Source organism: Triturus cristatus, chromosome 5_1, assembly GCF_964204655.1.
Source record: "Triturus cristatus chromosome 5_1, aTriCri1.1, whole genome shotgun sequence".
In the NCBI taxonomy this organism is placed as follows: domain Eukaryota; kingdom Metazoa; phylum Chordata; class Amphibia; order Caudata; family Salamandridae; genus Triturus; species Triturus cristatus.
In genome coordinates this window covers 853,921,666-853,944,428 of record NC_140587.1, presented here as the reverse complement: position 1 = coordinate 853,944,428, position 22,763 = coordinate 853,921,666, and the positions used below count along the sequence as shown (strand labels likewise).

Below are 22,763 nucleotides of genomic sequence, written 5' to 3'. Positions count from 1 at the left end.
GCCAGTGTGCTGGTGATTGCAAAAGTAGTTTCCTTCATAAACCTACACAAATTTCAACACACCCATTCACTTTTCTGAAACAGGCTTCAACACGCTCGGGCTTGGTTTCACTGTGGCCTTTAATCGTGGCTTAATGTGATGCATTTCGACCATCTCTGCGGTCTTTTTCCCAACGAATTCATGCTGTCATTTTGGTCTTTTTATATCACCGATATCAAAGTGGCAGTGCAACTAATTTTGAACAAACATGAGGTATAGTGTAGCATTCTCCCTTCAATCATTTGTTGAGATCAATCATCTTGTTCTTACATGCAATATTATCTTGCAATCAGATAAAACCAAATAAAATGAAATGTAATGAATTGCAAAATTAAATTTAAATAAAACAATCAATAGAAGTGAAATACATTGTAATTGATGACTATCTTCACACTTAGAAGCATATTGTCTCATCCTGTACTTATTGCACACAAGGTATTATTACATCCAATCCTGTGTTTGACAGCCCCTGTGCCAGCCAATATTCAACCACACCCGGTTACTCATTATGTAGTCTGCTATGTTTTATTGTGCAAAACTTTCCCCAAGTGCATAAAATCATATGGCAATGTGCAGTATAATGGACAGTTCATTTGACCATTACATAAACTAAGAATATTTCATAAAAACTCTGGTAATTAGGGGAAGTCTCTCTAAAATGCAAAGTGTAGAGTGCAATCTGGCATGTTTGCATCAAATCCTGTGCCAGCCACTATTTTACCGCACAGGTATATACATTGTGTAATCTGCCTAAATATATTGTGCAAAGCGTGCCTAAAGTCCATATGTTCATATAGAAATGTGCAAAAGTATGCAAAGTTCATTTGAACATAATATAACGTTTGTACAATGCATATACACTAGGGTGGTTAGGGGCTAAAGTGCAAAGTGCAATTTGGCATGTAGTGTAAACTGCAATGCACAAAATCAAAATAAATATGTTTTTACCTATGCACTTTCATTGCTAATAAAATTAGTTGCTAAAATGACTCACCAATTAATGATATGTAAATTTCTCAATATCCTGAAACTATCCCCAATAATAAAATTACTAATCCAAAACTCATTCTTAATCTCATTTCATATTGTTCTTCAGACTGTCTCCAATTTTGAGAGTTATTTATTGAAATGTGTATCATTTGCTGCTCTACAATGGGAATAAAACAACTATTGTTTCAACCATACTGAGTGAGCAGTTCCTTCCAAGCATAATATGATATGTTTTACATAAAAGCAGGATTATTTAATGCTTCCAAATTGATAAACCAAAATGACTGCCTGTTTGATGGTCCTGCCATGCTATGGTTCATGTTATCAAAATGCCAGCCTTTTATAAAGTCCATGTAGTTAAGGTATATCCCTTGGAGAGGTTTATTTGTAGATTTTTAATAACCTAGTTTTCTGACAGGACGCATATTCAATACCTGGAAAAGAATCAGGTCATTCGGGCATTGTGTTTAGAAAAATTACCCCTGCCTAGAAGCTTTCTATAGTGTTTTATTTATGTATTTGTGTTCTGAAACATTACAGGTTGGGGAAGAAACAGCAGAGGACTTATCCAGATCATTGATCTCTTTTTACAATGAGGCAATAAGCTTCTTTGAGTAGTTCTACCCTATACACAAACTAACTTCTACTATCTTTCCATAGGCTTTCTTCAGGAAGTACATGAAATTTTGGTGACTCTCAGAGAGCCATTTACAGGTAGAAATGTGTGACCCTCAGATAGATTGCCAGTAATTTTGTCAGGGATGGGGGTCGGTGGGCCACACACACTGACATATTCGCTCACTCACTCAGACCCTTGCATTTACAAACATGCACATTCACAAAACTCACAGCACATTTGTACATGTATACATACACACACACACAACAAACATTCAAAAACATAAAACGTACCTGCTCTGCAGCTCCTGGAGAGGAGAGCATCAGAGGTCCCAGGAGGCAGCATTCCCTAACGTTAATGCCGGTGATCTCGCTCTTCCCCGCACAATCACTTAAAAAAATACATCTAAATTGGAAAGTTAGTTGAGCACACAGCACGCCACACGGAGTTTTCAGGACGGTGTCAGATTTCAGAAGCGCTTGCATTCCTTGATAAAGGCAATAATAATAAACTTTATTTTTCAGAAATAGTTTTGGAGCGGCTAGCAGCAATCGCCTAACTATACAGAAAAAATAGCTCATAGTGCTGTAAATGCTCAGGCTATATGGTTTAACGCACAGTATGCCCAAAAGAACCATGATATTTAATAAATGAGGAAAGTACCCAGTTCATTTATTTAAGCTATCCATGTCACTATTTTAAAAAAAAAACAAAGCTGTTTTACCTTCCATGCTGGCGACTAGCGCCTTTCGTAGCTTGTTATGAGTGTGCAACAGAGACAATAATTTAAAACAGTTACTTGCCTGGTTGTAGTTATTTTAAGACTTGTTGAAACGTATGTAGAATTGTACATTTACATACGTTTTAATTTTGGGATTCACTTTTTAACCTACATGAAATAAATTATATTTAGCTGGAACAGTAACTTGGTCAGCTAGATGCGCAGTGCTGATCCCGAGAGCCAGCATCAAGCATTAGTACCGCTGTCAATAGTCATTGTCTTACTTCCCTATACAGACCCTCAAGGATTTCGCAATTTCAGGCTGAAAATGAATGATTATGAGTAAAATAAAGCGCCGCAAAAATGCTGCTAAATTTCCATATTTGTGCCGCTAAATTTCCATATTTGTGCCGCTAAATTTGCTCAGCCATGCCGCTATATCCTGGGGGGTCTGAAGTAATAGTTTATGCACATTCACAAAACTCACAGCACATTTGTACATTTATACATACACACATACACACAACAAACATTCAAAAACATAAAACGTACCTGCTCTGCAGCTCCTGGAGAGGAGAGCATCAGAGGTCCCAGGAGGCAGCATTCCCTCACTCGTCACAAGCTGGGATGGGTTCAGTGAGGTTTGCTAATCCTACCCCACTCTGTTTCGAGGTGTCAGTGAATGACACTTGGCACTTCAGGGCTTAGAACTGAAGTGCCCAGGTCTGAGGCAATCAGTGGCATTCCTCTTTGTCACAAAGGGGAGGGCCTTGAGCTACTTTTACTAGGCTGAGGAAGTCATGACCACAGGGCTGTGAAATCCTCAGCCTGTCAAAGTTCAGCTCAGGCAGTAAGGAGCCTGTGCATTTAGTGAATGTCTATCTCCTGGCTGCCTGACCTGAACAAGAACATTGCCAGTCTGGCTGACTGTTGCTCAGCCTGTCAGGCACTCTTCTTCTCTGGAAAAAGGTGAGAGGCATGTTCCCTTCACCTGTATGGATAGCATGCAGCTGTTTTAAAGAGCTAGATTTAATTTGCACATTTTCTGATAGGATTCATTTGTAATAAAGAAAGGTACACGTATATTTTGGCATCCAAGCTATTTGCTATGCATGTTCTTAAGGAATGTCCCTGCCTAGAAACGGATAATATTACTATATATGGGATAGAGAACCCCCTGCATATGTTATAAGGACATTGTATGTCACTGAGTAGTTCTGTGATCATATTTAGGAACAAGGTTGAAGTCTGAGTTCCTTTATAAGGCCATGGTACTCAGAGGTAGATAGCACTATACACATAGGTGCCGATCACGATCCGGTAAAAAATATCCCCGTGCGACTCGTATCCGGTCATTTTACCGTATGAATCGTACAAGTGCCGTACGAACTGGCAATCACGATTCGCATGGTAAAAAGTCCATACGAACCGCATTGGGAATCATTCCCCACACGTCCTCGGGTCGGAAAATGTGTCCGACACGTCCTCGTACGATTTACCGTACAAACGTGAAAGGTGAAGTCCGACCGAGGAATCACGATCCATCCCGTGCGTCCGAGGTCACAACCGGATGGAAAAATCACCGTCCGCACCGAACTCCCATAGCAACCATGGAGACGTGCCCGCATACGCGCCGACCCCCTCCCCAGCCCCCGTAGGTACGCGCCGACCCCCCCCCAGCCCCCGTAGGTACGCGCCGACCCCCCCCCCAGCCCCCGTAGGTACGCGCCGACCCCCCCCAGCCCCCGTAGGTACGCGCCGACCCCCCCCCAGCTCCCGTAGGTACGCGCCGACCCCCCCCCCAGCCCCCTTAGGTACGCGCTGACCCCCCCCTCAGCCCCCGTAGGTATGCGCCGAACCCCCCTGTATGTACACCCGTGTACGTGTCGAACCCCCCCGTGTACGTTCGAGTCGAACCCCCCCGTGTACGTTCGAGTCGTACCCCCCCGTGTACGTTCGAGTCGAACCCCCCGTGTACGTTCGAGTCGAACCCCCTGTGTACGTTCGAGTCGAACCCCCGTGTACGTTCGAGTCATATCCCCCCCGTGTACGTTCGAGTCGTACCCCCACCCATGTACGTTCGAGTCGAACCCCCCCGTGTACGTTCGAGTCGTACCCCCACCCGTGTACGTTCGAGTCGAACCCCCCCGTGTACGTTCGAGTCGTACCCCCACCCGTGTACGTTCGAGTCGAACCCCCCCGTGTACGTTCGAGTCGAACCCCCCGTGTACGTTCGAGTCATACCCCCCCCCGTGTACGTTCGAGTCGTACCCCCACCCGTGTACGTTCGAGTCGAACCCCCCCGTGTACGTTCGAGTCATACCCCCCCCCGTGTACGTTCGAGTCGTACCCCCACCCCTGTACGTGTCGTACCCCCGTCCATGTACACCCCAGTACGGTCGAGTCCTACCCCCAACACAACCTCCTAAGGATAGAGCGCACCCCAGGCCCCAACATCACAACCGCATGTACGAGTCGTACCAACCCACACACAAGGACAGCACCGTACAACCAAATGGCCCATGTACACACCGTACACACGCTCAAAACGCACGTACACAACCAGGACAAAACAAAACAACACAATAATACACCATTCGAATGGCACAAAGCCACTAAACATGGCCAACAAACTCTACAAATACACCTTCACTGACCTGCAACTGCCAAAGACAAACAGAGGCCCAAAACACCACCACTACTTATAACACACCCACCAAAACTTCAAACACTGCCACACCCACCCATGGACCAATAAAAAGGGCCCACACACACAAACCATGAGCCTTTGCAACAAACTCACTGCTGCCAGACACCACAGAACCATACTACAAGCTACACCACACCTTACACTTGCACACCTTCACACAACCACCCTCACAAACACCCCCTCATCACATTCACACACACACACCCACAACCATCCATACACCCCCCAACATCCACACACACCCCCCACCATCCCCACCCACACCCCTCACCATGCCCACTACCAAGAATCCAAAGTTCAGTAACCGAGAGTTGGAGGTCCTTGTTGATCAAATCCTCAGAGTCGAGCCACAGATCTTTGGAACATTGGTCAGAAACACCAGCCTTGCAGCAAAAACAGCCATGTGGCAGACCATCGTCGATGCTGTGAATGCTGTTGCGGACACCAGAAGGACCAAGCAGGAATGCCAGAACAGGTGGTACGATCTGCGGAGGAGGGTCAGAGCCAAGAGGCAGGAGGAACACGACCAGGCCAACGCCACCGGAGGAGGGCCCTCCCGCAGACCCGTACAGTACCATCCCTGGGAGGAGAGGGTGATGGCCATACTGCCGGTGGAGGCAGTCGAAGGATTAGAAGGACTCCGAGACCCGGGTGAGTACACAAACAACGCACCTCACATGGGGGGAACGGCATCCACAACCAAAATCACTAACAGGCACGCAACCACCACAAGCCATCGCATGACTCAACCACACTCCATGAGCACGCACATGCCACTGCTGCCACCATGCCCCATGCACCCAGCTGGACAATGTCAAGTCACAGGCCACAGAAGACAACAACACATGACACGGTAACCCGGATGGCGGGAGGCTGGGCCCCAAAAAGCACATAGTGCAACTCAGAAGCAGACAACAATTAACTCTACCCATATGGCCTAGGTCACAGCCAGACAAACAGTGTGTCCCAACACAGGAATGACTTGCCAGCAAATGGCGGACGCCTTGCATCAACACATGGGGGTGAAGGCACTGTTTTGCACATGACAGCAGCTAATGAACAGCCAACATTGTGAAAGAGTGGCAGCACACACCACCACAGCAGCAGCGCACAGACACACATCACACCCAATGGGTGCCTGGAGATCAGAAACAAACTCACATCAACAAGTCAGGGGCCACTCAAAGATCTGCTAACAGTGTGTGCCCAGGAAGCTGGGCCGAGGTGACAGAGGGTGACACACGGAGGGAGGGAGAGGGGGACACAGAGGGAGGGAGAGGGGGACTGACAGGGAGGGAGAGGGGGACAGAGATGGAGGGAGAGGGGGACAGAGATGGAGGGAGAGGGGGACAGAGAGGGAGGGAGACGGACAGAGGGAGGAGGCTGACACACGGAGGGAGGGAGAGGGGGACACAGAGGGAGGGAGAGGGGGACTGAGAGGGAGGGAGAGGGGGACAGAGATGGAGGGAGACGGACGGAGGGAGGAGGCTGACACACGGAGGGAGGGAGAGGGGGACACAGAGGGAGCGAGACACAGGGAGAGCTAATCAGCCGTGTTGCGTGTGTGAATGTCTGCTCGTCAGCAGGTAGACTGCGTGCATGTAGACAAGGGTGGCCAGTGCCAGAACCCCCCCTCTTCACCATGGCAAAACACAGGGCCATGTCACAACCTGTTCACGAGCACAAGGACAGCTACCTGGATCATATAAGTGTGTGGATCCACTCCATGTGCACATGTACAGTGCTACACGGAAGGCGCAAATGCATGGCTCGCCACACCTGCCCACTCCACTGCTGACTGCAGTCACACTTGACGCAGCAAGTAAGACTGTGCCACACATAGTTAAAGGGGCCAAACTGGTGCCCAAGGGACACACCCATGCACAAGTGCACTGTGAGTGGAATGCAAGACAGATCCCAATTCCAAGAGGAAATGTGCCAACTTTGAAACTGATGAAACATGGATGTTGCATGGACCAAAATTAACATTGTCTCTCTCACACACAGGTCAACGTCGTGGTGCACCCCCCAACACTGGGGGGGAACACTCACAGGACCCGGATCTGCAGGAGCCCGATCCCACTGGCAGCGACCACTCTCACCACTCTGCGGACGACCCCGACCGACCTGGCCCCTCTGGTGTCCAACCACCTGCAGCACCTGCGTCAGGTACAACTGTGCCAACCACCACCCCCACTCCTGCCACATCCCAGGAGACACCCAGGATCCCTGCCCCAACACCACAATGCAGCCAGGCTCGCCAGGAGGGACACGGTGTCCCGGGCACCCAGGAGGAGGCAGGCGACAACGCCAATGCCACCCCTCAGGGGTCCCGGAGACCCCATGTGCCCACAAGTGCAGGCCAGGTGCAAGTGGGCAGGGGTGGTGGGAGTGGAGGACGGCGGAGGCGCGAGCCTGACCAGTTGGCTGGGGATCCGGTATTTTCCCATGTCCGTAACATCCTGGACTCATACCGGCAGGACACCACGGGAATGGCCCAGGTTGTGTCCACCCTCAATGAGATCAAGGGGAGCCTCGATGAGATAAAGACCCAGCAGGCCCAGCAACATGCCTGTCAACTGCAACACCAACGGAGGATGGAGGACAGACAGGCTGAGCAAGTGACGGCATTCCAGGGGATTCACGCTACACTCCGTCGGATGGCCGACACCATGGCCGACCCTCCCTGTGCCAGAAGGCGGAGAACATCACCACCCACAGGGAGGGATCAGGAGGAGGAGGAGGAAACATCCGACGGAGCATCCCAGACGTCGTCACGGCCTGCTGCTGAGGTTCCCCGCAGGAGGCCGGGTCGTCCACGGAAAGGACCGTGAGGGTGGCTGCTACATCACCATCTCCCAGGACACCTGGCCTGGCACCTGGACCACTGGAGCAACAGCATCACAGCATCAAGAGACATTCTCTGCCACATGGCCCTGCTGGTCACTGGCTGACCAATGTTGACAAAGACTGTGGCATGGACTCTGAGGATTTCCAATGGCAAGGACACCAACTCCCCTACTGAACTTTGGATTCCATAATCCCGGAAAGCCCCTCACTTTGTCCCCCCCCCCCCCCAATAATAAATCACACTATGAAGAGTAGATGCCTGCTGGTAGCATTATTACCTAACATGTGTCTTGTAAAGTCTAAACATGCCTGAGTCATCTTTTGTCTTCAACCATCCACACCCTTGGGCCTGAGTCTGGCACAGGACACATGGGTCACAGTGTATTAGGCAAGACAGACATGGAGCACCATACACACCCGTGATGGGCACAACCAGCTGAGGGGGTTGCCGAACAACCGTGCTGACACACACATTGAGTACACCAACAGTCATGCGCAGAGGTCAGGGATCCAGTCCAGTGTCCTGGGGGGCACCCAGGTATGTGTAGACAGGTGGCAGAACCATGTCCTGCAAGCTTGAGTCCAGTGGATGCAGAGAATGGGGGCCTGCCCAACGTTGGATGCATGGGGATGGCACATGTCACAATACCCACACAGTCATGGACATCATGCCCAATACACAGTCTCAGCCCACACACACAGCTTGCATCTTGCCACTCGACACATTGACACATAGCCACAATCAGGGAATTCCATGCCAGACATGCAGGATGCACCGTGGCAACACACCAGCATTGACTGAGAAGAGGCACCTTGGAGGCATAGGGACACCTTTATTAGTCATGTTTTCGGGATTGCAGAGGCAACTCGAAGTACACATGAACACATCATGTGGAGTAACATGTGGGTCCAACACTGGCACCCCCCTTCTGCAGCACAAATGCGTGTTCGCCATGGAACTGGCACACAAGTGTCGGCTAACAGCTAAATACCCACAGCTGCACACGGAGAGCCTGCCATACACCATAGATCCGCTGATGTCGAAGTCCCACACCATGTCAAGCCAATGCTAACCGTATGTGTCCGAGGGCAGTGTCACACACATTGATGCCATCATCACAATCCACTATCCCATCACTGATGCCTGTCAACCAGGCAGACCATCTATTCAGGTGTACACAGCTGCATGTCGTGTCCCATGGGGATGCGACATGGCTGCAGTGGAACAACACATCGACAGGGGCAGTGTGCATACATCGTGAACAACTGCCACAACCAATACACCCCAGATGCATCCCTTACCCCATGGAGACTTCCAAACGTGTCCGTGCCTGTAACGCTGAGTCAGCCCACGATGTCATGTCCATGAGAAATAGCAGTGCCACAACAATGCAACCAGCAGACGGCATGCGCAGGTATCTGGGGAAGAGAGACACACAAGAAGTCAGCCACAAAAAACACAGCCACTTGCATGTGCATTTACTCGACACATGTATGGATGACAACATGCTAGGTCATTATTGTGACTGGGGAAATACTACCATCACTGCCACCATCACTCCAGTGACACACCCACACACACCTCTGACTCACGTGCCATACATGCAGGTGGAGACACACATCACAACGCATGCCACACGGGGACCAATGCGTGCACACTCAGACACTGGTACTCACCACTAAGCAAAGAAGTCGCGTATGAGCCGAGTCCGGATGTCCTCTTGCGGCTCCACATCCTCCACATCACTAGCCCCATTGCCAAGCCCTTCGTCCTCCACGGGTGGATGGTCCTCGTCATGTTGATTCAGGATGAGTGGCACAGCTCTTTCAACTGCCATGTTGTGCAGCATGCAGCAGACCATGAAGATCTTGCAGACCTTCGCTGGGGCATAAGGGAGTGCACCGCCGGTCTTGTGGAGGCACCGGAATCGGCTCTTCAGCATGCCAAACGTCCTCTCTATCACTCGCCTTGTCCGGCCATGGGCGGTGTTGTAGCGGAGCTGGGCCGGCGTGATGGGGTTGCGGAGAGGTGTCAGCAGCCAAGGCATGTTGGGATAGCCAGCGTCCCCTACATGGGAAGCACATGGTCATCGTTAGAAGTGGTGAAGCGGTCGTGCTGGTAGGCTATACAGAATACAGGACAGACAGACTGTACCCACCAACAACACATGCCCGTTCGTTGCGCAGCTGCATCATCATATCAGGCATCCCGCTACGCCTCATGATGTAGGCATCGTGTGCTGATCCTGGAAAACGAGCACAGACATGTGAAATCACCATGTTGGAGAGACACACCACAAGGGCATTGATGGAGTGGTAGTGCTTCCGATTGCGGTACGCCACCTCCCGTGCGTGTGGTGGTACCAAAGCTACATGTGTCCCATCTATGGACCCAATGACATGGGGCATCCCTCCCAGGGCATAGAATCCACGCTTGACCTCAGTCATCTGTTCAGGGGTTGGGAACTTGATGAAGTCATCCAGGTGAATCAACATGGCCTCCAAGAAATCATGCAGCACACCGCTGAACATGCTCTGGGACATGCCACCAACATGAGCTATGGTATTTTGAAAGGTACCCGTGGCAAGAAAATGTAGGGCAGCCATTACCTTCAGCTGGGGTGTCAGTGCCGTGGGATACCTGTGCAGCGGTTGCAGGTGTGGTGCCAGTCTCGCCGTCAACTCCAGAATCAACGGTTGGGTGAAGCGGTAGAGCCAGATGCTGTCATTCTCCTGCATGGCAGCCAAGTCTGGAATTCTTCGGGCAAGAGGCGGCGCTCTGCAGTAATTTGGAAGTGACAAGGAAGAGTGAGTGCACTACGACAACAACTCATGTCTACTGAGCACATGTTAATCTGGCAATACACACATGCTACATAGGGAGTCAGGTATGTGCTACATGGCCAGGACACGTATGGATGCAAGGTGGCACTCCTTACAAGACCCAGCTACACACGGAGATTGAGAACCTCCCCATGCCACGCCATGGGAATAGCTGTGTCCCAGTGCAAGTGAACAGCCAGACGCAAGACAGGAGTGACATACACCCACACATCAGCAGAAGTAGGATGCCGATTGCAGAGACTGGTAGCGGAACACTGGAGCCACAGGTCACATGACATTACACTAGGCCAGCCCACACACCTTGCCATGAAGGTGCACATGTCATGACTCACCACACATTCCTTGTGAGGATGCTGACATGGCCTTGTCACGCTACTCCGTGTCCCATGCATACATGTGCACCTCACATCCGATACCACATGTGGCATGGTGTGCGGAACAGTGTGCAATGACAATCTACACACAGACACATGTTGGTTGCTGCAACGGCTGCAGCTTTTGAGGGTGCTACAACATCAACCTGATAGAAATCCCCCACACATAAATGACATAGTCACATTGTGCACTGTGGGTAGTGACAAGTCAGGTGTCATAACCCCTGTACCGGGCATCATGGGACACTTCCGTGTGTTGGTGTCCGTGCCATGCCAGTGACGCTCACCCCAAGTGCGCAGTACGACATGCACACATGTCAAAGGAGTCAAGGGCATGCCTGGCACACATTGCACCGTCACACAGTACACCTATACACATCTCATCATACATCTGGTGCCTTCTCCACTCAGGAGTCATGTTCCACATCACGGATATAAAAGTGGGGGAAGATTCAATGTGGTGTATCAGAGGCTGGAATCTGGACTAACTTTTTACAACATACATTTTGCCTCTGACACCTTTGATCACAACATTTGTTTTATCAGCTAGTCTGTTTAATGACTGCGATCTGCAAAGCAATTTTTTCTTTTACTTATCAACTTTTCGGTTCGATGAACACTACTCGTTAGACATACACTTATTATATACAAAAGACAGTGACATATATATTTACATTTATACAGTGACTTCAAAATATGTCAAAAATACCATAAAAGCTATCCAATAGATCTATTTTACATAACCATAGTCATTTGTCCGAAACTTTTTGACTTGTGGAACTTGAGCCGATTGGCTCCTATAGTTCTAGCTGTTGTTGCGGTCCTGAGCACAGTCGGGTACTTGTGGCTATAAATAGTTTAAACAAGAATGCAAGTTGTGGTCTTGTCGTAAATTGGCTGCGATTAAATTAGCGTTAGCAGAATCCATCTGGTATTTACAGGCTATTCTGTACATTTTGTGGAATCCATTTTGTATTTCTGGCAGCCATTTTGTCTTCCCTTGTGCTCTGTTTAAAGGACTGGCTATACTTAGACTCTGCTACCCTGCACATGCGCAGGAATATCTAACTGTCCATGCATCTGTTTTTAGTCTGTAACTATCAGGTTGTTTCTACCAGAGTCAGCAACTGCTAGCTCCTCCTATACTATTTACGGTGCATTTCTGTATGACCATCTATGTATGTAACTCTTCTCATGTATGCTTGCATCGTCCTTTTCCTGAGCCCCTGTGTGGGTATAAAAGACCCATGGTTCTTCTACTCTGGGTGCTACCTTCATTCAGCACCACAGGGTGCTGGGTGAATGTGGTTCCACCTCCTGAGGTTTAATAAACTATGTATTTTCTATTTCAGATTCTGTGCCAACTTCTTTCTAATAGTCTGAGGACTCTGTGCAGAGAAGGGCGAACCCCTTGCACTGGTAGGCCTAGCTGAGGTCTATTTTCTACAATTGGCGCCCAACGTGGGGCTCATCGGTGACTCGGATGCCCAAAGGATTGGTCGCGACGAAGGATTGGAATCTCGCTCTGGACGTGATCACTGCCCGATAAGACCAGAGTCTTGGCATCCACGGCGACTTTTCCTTTCTTTCTGATCTGACCATCCAGGTGGCACCGGTCCTCGACTGAGATCTCTTCTGTTGATTCACCGTGCAGTGACCATTTGGTCGATTTTAGAACTTGGCAGGATGAATCTGAACACCAAGTGATTGGTAAGTGTCTGCGGCGCTTGCTGTTGGTTTTGATGCCTGTGATTGGTAAGGTAGTTTAGTAACGCTTACTGTGGCTTTGAGTATGGTATATTTTGTGTTGGCCAACTTGGTTTGTTTTGACATATGTGACTTGCAATTCACATAGGCAGGTAATGAGGAGAATTTTCTCTAACTGAATTGATTTGAACGGCACATCGTACTAAAGGTACCTTAAGTGCTACTTTGATTATAATATTGCATATTCTGCACTATTTTTTGGCATATCTGTCTTTAGCACACTTCAAAAGATGTGTTGCCTTTGGAATGGTACCAAAATGAAACTTGATGAAGCACAACTGGCCCCCCCTCGGAGGGGACGCCTAATAGGGATATGTATATTAAGTATGGTCTTTCTTCTATAATGTACAGCGCATTATGGAATAAAAATACTTGTAAGTGGTGACTAGTACCCCGAGGAACTAAATATGTACATAAAAGGATCCTGGTCTGTGCACTTAGTAACATTCATAAGTGATGAGATGCAGAGCGTTTTTTTTTGGTGTTCTGCCAGCCAAATCTGGTGAATATGACTTGCAACTAGTATTTACAAATGGTTTGGTTTAAGTACAGTCTGTGGGCTGTCTTTTGTTTCTGTCTTAAGTGTTGATTTGTGGGTTAAATGTGTGTTTACATGTTATGGTGTGGTAAATTGTGTTTTGGATGTTGCTAGCACTGGAAAAAGCGTGTGATTGAATGACTGTGAATATGTGAAAGAATTCTGAGAAGTGAAATTGTTAAGGAGTAAATTTAATTTGGTCTCATCACCATCAATAAGTCGCAAAAGGAAATTGAGAGGGGTGTAGCAAGAGAAAGAGCAACCCCTGTGATTTGATGACACCCTTAATGTACAAAAGTATTAATGAAGAGTAATTAGGGACCCGTTAAAAGTTTAGCTTGGAAAAATTGTGGGTATTTCGAATTTGCAAATTGTTCCTATGCAGCTTTGTGTTCTTGGTGGTTCAGTGAGCCAATGTGCTGGGTCCACAGGGTTGTAGGTTCTAATTTAAGCTGAACCTGCTAATCTGAGAATTGAACCTAAATTTATGACCCTTGAAAAGAAATTGTATATTAAAATAAATGTTTCCATAGGGCAAATTATTGCAGTTTAGATAACATTAGGAAGGCTTTTTGTCTTTGACAGCTTCAGGGCTGTGCAAGGCAGATTTTGACCTTGCAGCTTGTAAGGTGGGGGCTAAAAATAGAGGAGTGAACCAGGAGGTGAAATCACTGCTTAGAAAGCTTCACTGACATGAAAATGTGTAATGCTTGCAGCAGGACAGCCTTGGAGAAAGGTGGGGGCTAGGAGCACTCGCTGTGGCCCGGTTCTGCGCTGAGGTTTAGCTTCTCTGATGAGACAGGGCAGCTGAGGAACGAAACCCAAGGAGCCTTCCTCTGCCCTATTTTGTGCAAAGACCAGTTAGACTTTCCATAGAAAACTGTTTTTATTTTTTTTTAAAACTGTTGCATTAATCCTACACAAAAAGTAAAATGATGCTCTTGCTTGAAATTTTAAGGGCTATATGCCTATATAAAAACGATTTTCCAATTGAGAATTAATTTTCTCAGTGGAAATTGTGGCGCAAAATTAACATGGATTATCGGATAAGAGTTTTACCTTTAGAAAGTTAAAATTAAGATGACCTGTGTAAAGAGAAAAACGAAATTGTGTGTTTTACAATAGACTAAATTCAGATACAAAATGTCACAGCATTTATCTTTTGTATAGGGTATTCAAAGGCATTCACATTATACAGCACGACAGATTTGTGTTGGCTTGAAGGGTTGACTTGCAAGGCGTGTGAATTTCGACACCTTTACGTGTTAAACAGCTGTGTCAACAAGACCATTTCTATTTCGGACTCCGGCTACAGAGAATAGTTGAAGTCAAAAACACGGAGTAAAATTCTGCATTTCAGACTGCTGTTTCCAAAGTTAGAAATGTAGTTTCATTATTTTTGCAGATTGACAGTAGGGGATTTTTTTTCTTAATGCCTTTTTTTTAAAATAAGGATAAGAGTGGTTTTTGATGTTCAATAATAATGGCTGTCCTTCATTTAAAAGTGGCGCAGACTTAAGATGTTTCAAGATAAGCTTCTGTGCTTAGGGCTAAGAATTAATGTGTTTCAATATAATAGGCAAGGGATGCAGCTCGCTTTTCATATGTAGACTCATCAAAATGATTAGATTTATTAACAAAAAATATATTTTGATTATATAAAAAAAAAAAATGTTATTTCAAATAGGTGCTAAAACAAATTCGTTTTTTACTATTTATAATGCCTAATAATGATACTGTGACCTCCTAGCATCCAAATTGCATTTAAGCCGTGCTATACAGCAATAGGGGGTCAATTACATGTGAAAATGTCACTTTACCCAGGCGTACAAAACTCATTTTTATAAGGGTATACATTATACATTTTTGATGCCACATCTCTGGGATATGTAGAGGACATTCTGGGGATGACTATTATGCAAAAACATTGTAGGATGTTAATTTTTAAGTGCCCTGAAAATCAAAGTCGAAATTGGGTAAAAATTCACTATTTAAGTGAGTTTTCTCCAGTCAGATCAGTTTTTAAACTGCCTTACGCCCCAGTAAATGCACATATGTAAGCATAGACCATCTATACTGCTAGACAAACGCTTGGCACACTGCTTATACATATCAATGTACAAAAATTGGCAGAAGTTATTAAGCTTACCTCTGAAATTGCTGGTAGACACACAGAGTGGGTTTTGCTGCTCTGTCTTCGGTCTTTAGGGTCACTTTGACTTGGAAGCACCACATGAAAACCTTGCATGCCTGCTGGGGAACAGCTGCATAGGTTATAGGTCAAAGTCCTACATTTAGAAGCCTGTAGGGCTCAGCACAACGTTGCTTTGACATTTCGACATTTGAAAGACGAAATGGCAGGGGAAGAAAGAGGTTTTTGCTTACCCTTTTTTTTTGGTAAAAGCAAGTTTTTGTGTGCACTCAATGCACATAGTATATGTGACCTCTCTTTAAAGGACAATGGCTCTGCCATATATATATAGTATAAATGTTTTTAGGGTTGAATTCAGGAAGCAATGGGATTCAGTTTGACTTCATGCGGTCTCATGTTGCACTAGTACATTTGCTAAAGGAATATGTTCTTTGGCTAGCTGAAATGTGCTATTTCGCTCCTCAGAGTTTGTTTATGCCCAGTTGCTACAAATTAGGGTTGATAGTGTTGACAGAATGAAACCTGGTACAGGTTTCTTACCGTCAAAACTGGGGAGTGGAGGCTAGCTCCTCTACAAATTAAGGGTAGGCAAATTTATGTGTTCTCTCTCTTTTTCTTACTTTTTTTGAGCCTGTCTAAACTGTCTGTGAAATAACCATGAGACATTAAATTGGCTATTCAGTAATACTGTTTTAAACATTATTAGCATTAATAAAACGAATAAATATATTTTGCTATGTTACTACCCATCCTCTCTGATGGAATTATGAGAGGATGAGTAGTCTAGGTTGCTGTTTCCTTATTTGATCTTTAAGGGGAACTAGCTGTGGGTAGTTTTTGTTTGAAAATTCTCAGGTGACAACACCACTATTGTTTGTTATTCTCATGCTACATACAGTTTTGCAAGGGCATTGCTAGTTTTATTAGCTAGTCTGTGTAAATAAACTGACAGTCCTTACTAGAACTAATGTTGCATAGTTTGGATTGTGAAAATGTAGAATGCAGGGAAGAGGTCTATGTGATCCTTAGTAAACATTTTTGAGGAAAATATTGTTTTACAGGAGTCTGTTAGTCACAAGATGTTCCGCTGGAGAACATGTACCCATTATGTTGAAGTTTTTAGTTCTGTATGTAATAGGAATCCCTGTTAAATTAGCAGTGTTAGATTTTCCTGTTGCTCCTATAACATGAGAGCATGGTCCTGAGTATACAATATAGGTGCTTTAATTAAGAAAAATCATTTTAGAAGTGTCTGCAGTCCTGTACAAATAATGCAATGTTTAGGAGTAAAACGTGTATAACATTTCCTTTTCTTGAGGGTCTTTAGAAATGAACACAGACTTCCTTGACTGCTTGGCATTGGGTGACGTATTACTCTTGTCAGTTCACTAAAGAGTTTTTATACTTGCTAATAGGTCCAGACTGTTGTTTTATTTACTCTCACATATATGAAAGTGGTTCCAGGGTGCCTTGTTAATATATGGGGCGTCCCTGGACTAGGAAGTATTCTGAGACTATCCTCTCTGTTGATAGATTATTTTTGTGCCTTGTCTAAAGACCTTTTGTTCTGTCCACCAATAGATATTTGCTGCTTTACAACCATTGCCAGAGGGGCGCGTACATCAGATCCAGCTTGAGGAGTCAGCACCAGTCCAGCTTGAAGTCAAAGTGAAGGTAACCTGCACAGGCACTGCTGGCAACCAGGACCTCAGTGAAGGTAGAAGGCCGGAAGCATTGTGATGAGCGTACCCCTGCTACTATCTTGGGCGAAAGATGGGGTCACAAATCAGAAAGGAGAAATCGTGGATCAAGCTTTTGATGCCCAGCTGAGAGTCACAGACCGACCAGGAAGGGAAGAAGGTTTTTGCTTGAGGTAACCCCCTTTGAAACAAGGGTTGCTTCAGAGATCCTAGCATCAGGCCTCTGAATCCTGGTCCCAAAGTGGCTGTAAAGGAGATACCTGGGCACACTGAATGCAATCCATGGCCCCAACGAAAGAGCAGTGTGCCAGCAGAGCAATACAGGAGTTAGGGAAGGACTTGAGTTCAGGGTACAGGTGCTGTGTCTCTGGTGCCTGTTAGATTGAAATGAAGAAAACTGGTGCACTGCCTGAGACACTGGACAGGATCGCTGAGCGCATTTGCCCTGGTGGGTGATTGCCCTATCCTGAAAGAAGAAACTTTTCCCTTGAAACTAGGCCATGATTCCTGAGTTGCGAGTTGTGCAGCTCCACCGTGGGAACAACAAGAGCCTGCCTGTGAGGCTCAAACGGACACAGGGAGAAGACTCCCCTCTGGTTGGTTGTACAGCGGCTTTAATTTCCCAAGGACTTCTTTTTCTTTTTGTTGAAAATGTACCCCATTGATCGTCCCATTTTTTGAGGAGGAGCAACCCTTTGCAGCTCTTCCTCCTAATTCTCATGGTCCTCCTGGTCCCCTGGATCCAGGATCATTTTTGTAAATAATATGTCTGACTGCTTTAATGTTTGTATTGGGTATAATGATAGATACTCTAGCCCTCATAAAGGAAACACTGGAAAAGTCTAGCGAAAATGTTTTTATTAGATATGTACTGTTGGATACTTTGATATTGAAATTGATGGTAACTGAAATGCATGGGAACCTTGAAAATGTTTTTACTGGATGGTTCTAGGATTTGCTAAGGACTAGAAAGCTAATAATTCTGTTTCTGATAATAGTAATTACTCTCTCCTGCTATCTGTATGACCCAATTCTCTGTTCCCTTTGTACTTCTGTTTATACCTCATACATACCCGCTTAACAATATTTAGAATGAGAAATGCCCACCTAGCAATGAATTAGGAAATTTATGAAAAAGAAAAAAAAAATGTTATTAAAAATTAATATGCATATTTTTCATTTTTCCTACTGGATTATGGGAGATGTCTTCAGCTAACGCTAAAAGGGTCGTCTGTCGTAAATTGGCTGCGATTAAATTAGCGTTAGCAGAATCCATCTGGTATTTACAGGCTATTCTGTACATTTTGTGGAATCCATTTTGTATTTCTGGCAGCCATTTTGTCTTCCCTTGTGCTCTGTTTAAAGGACTGGCTATACTTAGACTCTGCTACCCTGCACATGCGCAGGAATATCTAACTGTCCATGCATCTGTTTTTAGTCTGTAACTATCAGGTTGTTTCTACCAGAGTCAGCAACTGCTAGCTCCTCCTATACTATTTACGGTGCATTTCTGTATGACCATCTATGTATGTAACTCTTCTCATGTATGCTTGCATCGTCCTTTTCCTGAGCCCCTGTGTGGGTATAAAAGACCCATGGTTCTTCTACTCTGGGTGCTACCTTCATTCAGCACCACAGGGTGCTGGGTGAATGTGGTTCCACCTCCTGAGGTTTAATAAACTATGTATTTTCTATTTCAGATTCTGTGCCAACTTCTTTCTAATAGTCTGAGGACTCTGTGCAGAGAAGGGCGAACCCCTTGCACTGGTAGGCCTAGCTGAGGTCTATTTTCTACAGTCTTTCTGTGCATTTGCTTGTGTAGAGGAGCTGATTCTCGCTTTGTCTCCTACAGAGGTGTTCACGATCTCTGCTTGTTAGCCAACGCGTTTCGACCTGTGTAGCTGGGGACCTATGTGGTGTTTATAAGGTCGTCTTCAGGGCAGATGTAAGGTTGGAATCGGACTTCTGTTCGCTCACTCCGAGACAAGGTGGCTTGTCTTCTATGTGTTGCCTTGTTCTGTGTGGTGCCAGCTGGTAGGAAATAACTTGCCTCGTATGTATCTTGATGGTTTCTTTCTTTTTGCTTGTGCGTTTTCTACGGTGCTCCGGGGTCTCCTCTCTCCTTTCCGGCTGCTGTCACTCTTCTGGCGTTCTCGAAGTGGTACACACGCATCTACGCTCACTATCAGTATGGGTCTGCACGCGTATGCGTACTCGTAGTGGTACGGGCCGTACACACGCATCTACGCTCACTATCAGTATGGGTCTGCACGCGTATGCGTACTCGTAGTGGTACGGGCCGTACACACGCATCTACGCTCACTATCAGTATGGGTCTGCACGCGTATGCGTACTCGTAGTGATAGTGAGCGTACATGCGAGTGTACGGCCCGTACCACTACGAGTACGCATACGCGTGCAGACCCATATGGATAGTGAGCGTACATGCGTGTGTACGGCCCGTACCACTATGAGTACGCATACGCGTGCAGACCCATACGGATAGTGAGCGTACATGCGTGTGTACGGCCCGTACCACTACGAGTACGCATACGCGAGGACACCCATAGTGATAGTGAACGTAGGCATGCGTGTACGGGCCGTTGCAATGCATTTGGGGTGCCCTAGGGCCCCGAAACGCACCGTACCTGTGTGTGATGCTCCAAATTACATAGGGGACAAGTATTAAGGCCTACATGCATGCTGGTTGTCATGGAGACCAAGTTCAAATTTCGAAATTGTTCTGGAAGGTGCACAGCAGAAGTCAGTTGGAATTCTTCTACTTTGTTGCAATGTGTTTGTGGGGCTGACATCATGCAGGAGAATGAAACCGATAGAGAACACACAGACTGCTAGGTTTGAAGGGATTGGAGGAAACATAGGATGCAAATGTGAGTGACCAATCACTCTGTACCCCTGTGCATGAGATGGGCCAGCAAGGCAGATATAAGGCAGCCAGGTCCCATGAGGGAGCACTTGCCTGCACATCTCTGTATTCCACGACCCAGCTGCTGCTACTGATTCCCTGGAACCATGTCAAGGGCTGTGGAGAGGTCACAGCCATTCACCCTGGAGGAGAACATGGCTTTGGTGGATGTGATCCTCCCACAGTACCCCATGCTGTATGGGCGACCAGGTTATCAGGTGAGTGCAGTGTCCACTGGCACAGACTGTGCCCCTTTTTCGTGACTGTGACTTCTGGCATTGTGTCCAGGTGTGACCCACATGCTATGTACTGTAGGGGGGTCCCAGGGGTGGGAATGCCTGATGTCTCCCAGCAGTGCCCAGAGACAGGAGGGGTGGGTGCCTATCACTCCCAGCAGTGCCCTGAGACAGGAGGGGTGGGTGTGATGCACAGTGTGAGCCTGGATCATTGATTGTGTAGTTGCCCTCATTCCACCTGTGTCCTTTCAATGGCACGTACTGCTTTTGGCCTTCCCCCAGAGGATCATGTCCCTATGACAAAGGTGCAATGCGTTGGATGCAAACTAGGCCTTGTTGTAAACAGTGAATGTGTTCTAATCTGTGTCCCTGTGACATGTGCCAGGTGTATTGATGTAGTGTCACTTGTCCATCCTCACAGGTAGACGCCTCTGCCAAGGAGCAGATATGGCTGGACGCCGTCAGCGCCGTGAGGAGTGCGGATGGTCGGAAGCGGCGCCTGCCCCAGGTGAGGAAACGCTGGCAGGATATCCGGTGCTGGACGCGGAGGATCGCACGGCTCCTGCTGGGGGACTCACCTGAGAGCCACAAGAACCGCGGGCGCCGCCGTCTCTCCCACATCGGGAAACGTGTGCTGGCGGTGGTCTTTCCTGATTTGGACAGGCGTCTACGGGAGATGCAGCAGCCGGAAAGGGGTAGGTACATGTGTGTGTTTGTTGTGTTTCACCAGCATTTGTCTGTGCACTGTTCCATGGATACACTTCCAGGGTTTATGGTGCTGTGCAGATCATGTTCCCCTCAGTATTGCAGTGTTCTCCTGCCTCCCTTCCCCTCCTTGCAATGTGTTCCCTGGTCTGTGTGTAGTCACTCCATCACAAGGTTATGTTGCCTGACACCTTCTCCAAGTGTACAATGCCTGCAGCATCATGTGTGGGGGTGGTGTGTAACAGGTTGTGTGACCTTGCCTGTGCCCTGTCCAGTTCTGGACTTGTGGGTTCCATGTCAGTTGGCACTAATGCTGTGTCCAGACATGGGAGTTAATCTCTCGAGTGGCAGGCCTTCCAGCAGGCATGTCCCATGTGGTGGCCTGTGACATGATGTGCATGATTGTGCGTTAGGCCTAGTGCAGGGATGTTAGCGTGTGTCGCAGTCATTCCTATTCAGGAGCATGGAGTTGTGTGCCCACTACTGTCCCCAGGGGCATATTTTCCTAGGTATCATGTGTGTAATCCAAATATGTCGACAATCTCTGTGTCTACAGCATAGGTTGTGCTCTGTGCCATTGTCCCCTGGCACCATGTTTATTGACGTGCGATGTATTACAAGTGTCCACTGTACAGCCTGACCTGATTTTCCTATTACATACTCACGGTGGCCATTGCCTTTGTGTCTTGTTGCAATCATCTGATGCTGCCCATTTGTACATGATAATTTGCACTGCCGCACCTTGGGTAGTTTGTGTGCAATATAGAAGTTTAGCATCCCATGTGTATTTCACCCAGACTAAGAGATGTACGTGCTTCCTGTGTCTCCATTGATTTGTCTCATGTAGGGGGTGGGTGGTGCGGGCATATCCGACATGTCAAGACCTGATAACTCCTTGCTAGGACTGGCCAGTGTGTGATGTTTGTCTGGACATACACTCAAGGTGCAGTGTGCCAGTCAGGGTAGCCATGTTCTCAGTATTACCTATGCTGCATGTGCCTCTAGTTCCTGGATTTTGTCCTTGCTCATCCCAATTTCCTGCCACGCTGTGTGGTGCTGATGCAGTGCTGCATTGTCCCCAGGGCCATGCTCCTCAGTCAAAATTCCATATCATCTCATTTGCTATTGTGTGATGCTCTCCATGGATTTTCAATGGCATGGTGGGTCAGAAAACTGTGTCTTGCATGCCCTACATATGTACCTTGTGATGTAGATATAACTCTTCCTTTGTTTCAGGCTATGCACTGTTACCTACGTAGATTTGACTCATGTGACTTATGTATACAGGTGTATGATAACTTCCTGTTTCTTCACCCTGTCCACAGCATCGTCGGGGGACACGGAGGGAGACATGGACACAGACGGCGCGGAGGGACCGAGCACCAGTGCCAGCGGTGACATCAGTGCTGGCATTTCGAGTGGGACAGAGGCGGTGGAGAGTGACCCCGGGGACCTGTCGACTGGCACAACAGACTATGAAGCTGACGGGTCCGAGGGTGATCACTCCGAGTGGGCGGTGGCTGCACCACCATCTGACAGCAGCCCTACATCTGGCACCGCCCCCTCCATTGGCATCAGCCGCCTCCCACGTG

At 47.2% G+C, this 22,763-nt stretch overlaps 1 long non-coding RNA gene across 1 annotated transcript; it reads left to right on the top strand.

The window, feature by feature from the left end:
* Window positions 1–12,041: 12,041 nt before the first annotated feature.
* Window positions 12,042–19,003, top strand: LOC146831550 (uncharacterized). Its single transcript, XR_014961585.1, has 2 exons — window positions 12,042–14,081; window positions 14,189–19,003. It is a non-coding gene; the product is annotated as an uncharacterized LOC146831550 (long non-coding RNA).
* The last annotated feature ends 3,760 nt before the right edge of the window (window positions 19,004–22,763 follow it).